Here is a 6,291-nt window from a genome sequence, read left to right on the forward strand (position 1 = left end):
CATCATTCATATTTGTGAATGTGCCTGCCTGTATGATAAGTTTTACCTTATCAATCGAACAATTTTGGGTCATAGCTTTTACAGCTGTATTTGTTTTGCAAGTGATTGGCTTAGACCTGCACTGATATAGGCTCCTTCAATTTTTCTACCTTTTCGGTATATTGATTGGCCGTTTTGCTCTTTTGTTGTAAGTTTAGAATTTTAGCAGAAACAACTTCTACTGACTCTCATTTTACAGCAAGTGCTGCGTGTGTTTCTTTTAAAAAATCTACCAGATTCAGAGAATCTATGAAGCTTTTTAAATTTTCTGCCTTGTCATCAAACTCTGGTAAGAGCAATGAAGCTAACTTAAGAAAATCTACCTGTTTTTGAGCCATGTCGACTATCTCGATGTGTTCTTGCTTTTGTTCGAAAATTTTCCGAAATATGTCTAATATTTTCACGTAGCTTAACCTATGTCCATTGTTGATTACAATCTCACGCACTCTGTTGTATGATTCTACCAGAACTTGAACATGTTTTATTTTTGTTTGGTTTGATATAAGTGCACTTTTATTGAGGCACTTAAATGATCTATTAAATTCAGATCGTTTTAATAATGAAAAAATTTCATTCCATTCCATTAAATATATATATTCTTAATTAAACTTTTTGTTGACATAATTGTTTTTTTTATACCCTCAACCCATTAAAAATTGGTATAAGGGTATATTGTATTTGTGCGAAATCCAAATGTATGTAACAGGCAAAAAGAAGCATCTCCGACCCCATAAAGTATTTATATTCTTGATCAGCATCAATAGCCGAGTCGATCTAGCCATGTCCGTCTGTCTGCTTCGAATATGTAATTCGTGCTGTGTTCAGCTAACCCGAAACATGCAATGCTTATATCTATGTCTTATATTTATGTGTAAGTATATTAGTGTATACATGTTTATGCAGAAGGCATACATATGTTGTATATATCTTGACCACTTGAGCTGCAATGTGCATGCTCAGCATTCCCACACGCTACGATAGGCATGTATATAAGTGGTGGATCGTATGACATATGCGCTGGTGTGTTTGTATGTTTAAGTGTGGTCTTTTGGGTATTTGTATATTTATGATTATTATGACTGAGTGTCACAATGTATGTATTAACTTTTATACCCTTTGATTTGTGTTACTGGCAGGGTAGGTATACTACATATGCAATCCAAATGAAAAGATATCAAACCTATTATAATAAGCCCATATATTTAGGTTAAACAGTATAAGATCTTTCGAAATTGTTGATGTATGATTTTTATTATGATTATGTGGGAGCAAAGTTTAAATCTGATCTAGCATTAAATTATATGGATACCGACTCCTTAATATATACAATTAAAACTGAGGAATTTTATGCAGATATTAAAGATGATCTTGCAATGAAATTCGAAACATGAATATTCTGATGATCATGCTCATAAATATGCCCTAAAGAGAGTTAATAAAAAAGTCTTGGGCATGATGAAAGATGAGAATATTGGTAGGATAATGAAAGAATTCATAAGACTTCGACCCAAAATGTACGCATTAAAACTTGAGGACGGAGGTTGTGTTAAAAAGGCAAAGGGTATTAAAAAATCAATTTTGGAAAACATCAGTGTGAAATGCCTTAAAGATTGTCTTTTCAATTAATAAATCATATACAACATATAATATGTTAATTTTTAGATCTTATTTACAGAAATTGTACACACAACCAAGTAAGAGGTTCTAGTCGGGAGCTCCCATCAGGGAATACCCTGAACCCTCTTATTCCAACATCGAATAAATTAAAAAAAAAAAAGTTCCCTTGGCAGGATTCGAGCTCGCAACTGACATCAGTACTTGCTGTCGACTCTTCTCAACAGCCACACCAGAAACAAGTAAGAGGTTCTATTCGGGAGCTCCCGACTAGGGGATACCATAAGACCTCTTCTTCTAACACCAAATGTATATATATATATATATTCTATTTTAAAAGCTATATGTCAAGTTTTGCTACTCTAGCTCTTATTTTTTACCAAAATTGCCCAAAAAACAGGATACCGACATCGATTTTTATCGATTACTTGGAAACGGAGTAAGCTATCGATTATCGGAAACAATCTCTATCTGCGCAGGTACTAGGAGCACTTGCACATAATTTCATACATACGGACAGTCGGACGGACGGACAGACAGACAAACGGACATGGCTAGATCGACTCGGCTATTGGTGCTGATCAAGAATATTTATACCTCATGGGGTCGGAGATGCTTCCTTTTGCCTGTTTGGATTTTGCACACATACAGTATACCCTTATACCCATTTTTAATGCGTTCAGGGTATAAATATGGCATCAACATCAGCAAACAATAATCAAAATGCACAACGCTTTTGTGAGGTTTGTGGAGTAACGGTGGCTCATAATCGCTGGGCACAACATTTGCGAACAAAAGAACACAAAAATAAGGCCTTCACACCGTTGGATGGCTATGTTCAACTTGCGGCATCCGGGTTCCAATACCGGATTATCACCTATTCATATAGCAATGTTTCGGATAACGTTATGTTCCCTGAAGAGCTTCTATTGGAAGCAGGAAGTTCATTACTTCCAATAATGGAAAACGTTTTAGAGGTGCACACCTCATATAAAATCAACTTTGAGCTTTTCGCTGAATATTTGAAAATAAATAGTAATAAGAAGATTTTGAAATAATGATAAAATCCTATCAAACTGAAATGTGAGTGGCTACGAAGTCTTCTGACTTGGAAGAAATATTCGTGAGCCACTCATACGTCATAAGTTCAAAGATGCTTACAAGAGAGAGATAGTGGTTGGACTCTCATAAAAATTATACGTTTGGTAATGAACGTCAATAAATATAAGCCGCTAAGAGGCTCTAGGTTTATTCCATTACCACGGAAATTGGGCTTGAATAAAGCTATTATTAATATAAAAAACGACGATGAGTTTTGCTTTAAGTAGACTTTAACAGCAGCCCTAAAGAACTTGCAACATAGTGCTGATAGGTGTGCCCCATAGAAAATGGATGATATAAGGAGTCCAATTATTGAGATTGATGAGATATTCTCACTCAAATTTCATAATATGCAATTTTTAATAAAGCTCAAAGACATTAAATTGTTTGAGCATCAATACTTACTTAAGTGTCTTTGGTTATGATGAAGACATTAATGAAATTATTGGACCACTCTATCTAACCAAAGAGCACCGGGGGAAACATATTAATCTATTGCTTTTGGAAAAGCAAGATATATCCCATTATACCTGGATTAAGAATCTATCAAGGTAAGTAAAGAAATCAAAAAAAATATATTCATTTCTTTTTTAATATCAATCATATTTTCTCCTCCAGGCTTTCACACAATCAGTTGACTTTGCATACGAGGAAATTACATTTCTGTAATGTATGCTTAAAATATTCGCATAACGACAAGATGCATGGCGAGCAGTGTGGAAAAGTGGTGGCGAAGCTTCCAACAGCGGCGAGTGTCAAATTTAAAAATTATGCAAATAGTTTAGATATACTTTTTATAATTTATCAAGATTTCGAGTGCGTCTTAAAACCTATGAACAGGAATGTGAATGAGAATATAATAAGCATTCAAGAACACATTCCTGTTGCAGACGCATATTTTGTAAAATCTGCAAATGATTCTAGTTTCGATAAATTCGATATATATAGTGAAGAAAGTGCAGGATTACATTTTGTAACATCTCTCATTGCTGATGCAACAGAGATTTATAGCAAATATTTATGTACTGTAAAGCCAATCGAAATGAGCTTAGAGGATGAGCATAAATTTAAAAATGCTATAAATTGCCACATTCGCACTAAGATTTTAAACTTCGATAGAGTACGGGATCTTGCCACTTAACTGGTAAATTTAGAGGGGCATCTCATAATGCCCGTAACATAAATTACAAGGTTGCCTCATTTATCCCCGTACTTTTTCATAATTTTTCAGACCATGATGCTTATTTATTTGTAAGAGAGTTGTCAAAAGTTGAAGGTGAAATTAAGGCTCTACCGCTCAATAAAGAGATTTACATATACCTTTCAAAATACACATATATTACAGAGCATAATACAAATTTGGAAATACGTTTTTTAGACTCATTTCGATTTATGGTTCAAGTTTAGATAGTCTTACCTCTAATTTAGAACATAATAATTTCACAACTGTTAAACGGTTCTTCCCGGACGAAACACACTTTAATCGAGTACATAGGAAGGGAGTTTTCCCAAATGATTACTTTACTAAATTTGAATATTTGCAAGAAACTGCTCTTCCACTAAGGAAAAAATGTATGTCTTGAAAATTGAGAATATTTAGATGATGATTATTTACACGCTTAGAACGTGTAGAGAGTTTTTAATTGTAAGACCCTCAAAGATTATATGGAGCTGTATTTGAGAACATATGTACTTTTGCTTGTAGATGGTTTCGAAAATTTTCGTTTAATTTGCAAGCATATTTATTCATTAGACCCAGCCCATTATTACACAGCGAGGTTATCTTGGGATGCTATTCTAAAAACAACTGGAATAGAATTGGAATTATTTACAGACACAGATATGCAAAGATTCTTTAAAAATGGTATTCGTGGAGATTAGTACAATGTTGTCAGAGATATTCAATTGCTAACCATAAGTATATGAATGATTATGATAGCACAAAACCCTCTCAATATTTAATGTATTTGGATTCAAATAATCTATATGGGTGGGCGATGTCACAATATCTTCCATATGGTGATTTCCAGTGGTTAAGTGAGGATGAAATACGATCATTTCATTAATTTTCAATTTCTGAAACGCTGAATATGGATATATTCTTGAAGTAGATTTAGAATACCCAGCATCCCTTCATGATATGCATAACGACTTGCCGTTTTGTCCAAGCAATCAAAAACCAACTGCAAAGTGTACAGTTAAAAAGCTTATCGCTGACCTAAGACCGAAATATAAATATCCCATACATAATGGATTGCGGTTAACTAAATTTACCGTATATTACGGTTTAAGCAGTCTACTTGGTTAAATATATTGATATTAATATATATCACGAAACGCAGGCGAAAAATAATTTCGAAAAAGATTTTTTTAATATGCAGTATATGGGAAAACCATACAAAACGTTGGAAAACGTAAAAACATTAAATTGGTAACTGCATGGGAAAGAACGTCTTGCAATAGATTGGGAGCAAGTGCATTAATCGCAAAATCAAACTTTCATATGTATGCAATCCAAATGAAAAGATTGCATAACTATTATAATAAGCCCATATATTTAGGTTTTACAGTATTAGATCTTTCGAAATTGTTGATGTATGATTTTCATTATGATTATGTGGTAGCAAAGTTTAAATCTGATCTAGCATTAAATTATATGGATACCGACTCCTTAATATAAGTTAACAACAAATAAATTCATACAGTCCCAATAAGAAGCATTGCAACACCTCATAAGAAGTGCAGCAAAATGCTGACTTGGTGTCTGTGCCATTTCCTCCACGCGCCGACTGGCAACCGCCGAAAATTCCAAGAAGAACTGCCCAACGGGCCAACAACATCAGCAGCGACGCCGCTGTCAACGCCGCTGCCGCTAAGCCACAGGTTACTAGAATTGATTTAAGTTTATTCAGTTGCAAATTAACATCAAATAAAGGAAGTCTTGCTTCCCTAAAAATTATATTTTTTTCATCGTTTAATAAACTTTGGAATTAACTGGCGCCCGAGCAGGGACCGGCTCGTGTTACAACAGAACAAAACGCTTCTACGTACGCGTTAGTCGGTTATACGCGAAAATAAAACCAGTGCAACTCTCGTCGATTAAATTCAACGATTGGTTAAATTCGCGAAAGGCAATTGGAACTTAATTGTTCAATTTTGCCCATCGGTGGACAACGCATCTTGTAAGGCCCGCCCGCAGGATACTCTCAACAAAGACTGGTCGCAGGATCCCCAGTAGATACCCAAAGGCTTCAAAAAGGATGAAATCCGGACCGGCAGGGGAGGTTGCTACATCAGGAATAGTACTGTAAGTTAGAAATTAAGTGAAACACAAAAAAACAAACGAACAACTAACACAAAAGTGAAATAGAATTATAAGAATAATAAATACTAAATATTGTAGAACGATAAGCAAGATAAAAAAGTGTAAAACGATAAACAAATATAAAGACTACGAACGTAGTATAAATTATTTCCAACTTTGCGACTCCCAAGGGACCCTCCAAAGTAGAAGGAAGAAACCAGCCACTGGTTTTA

At 34.6% G+C, this 6,291-nt stretch overlaps 1 long non-coding RNA gene across 1 annotated transcript; it reads left to right on the forward strand.

Moving 5' to 3' along the window:
* Positions 1-509: 509 nt before the first annotated feature.
* LOC138911564 (uncharacterized) lies at positions 510-5,778 on the forward strand. The gene is made up of 2 exons (XR_011417306.1): positions 510-3,305; positions 3,373-5,778. It is a non-coding gene; the product is annotated as an uncharacterized lncRNA (long non-coding RNA).
* Positions 5,779-6,291: the final 513 nt, after the last annotated feature.

The sequence above is a fragment of the Drosophila virilis genome, unplaced genomic scaffold (genome assembly GCF_030788295.1).
Source record: "Drosophila virilis strain 15010-1051.87 unplaced genomic scaffold, Dvir_AGI_RSII-ME tig00001611, whole genome shotgun sequence".
Taxonomy (NCBI): domain Eukaryota; kingdom Metazoa; phylum Arthropoda; class Insecta; order Diptera; family Drosophilidae; genus Drosophila; species Drosophila virilis.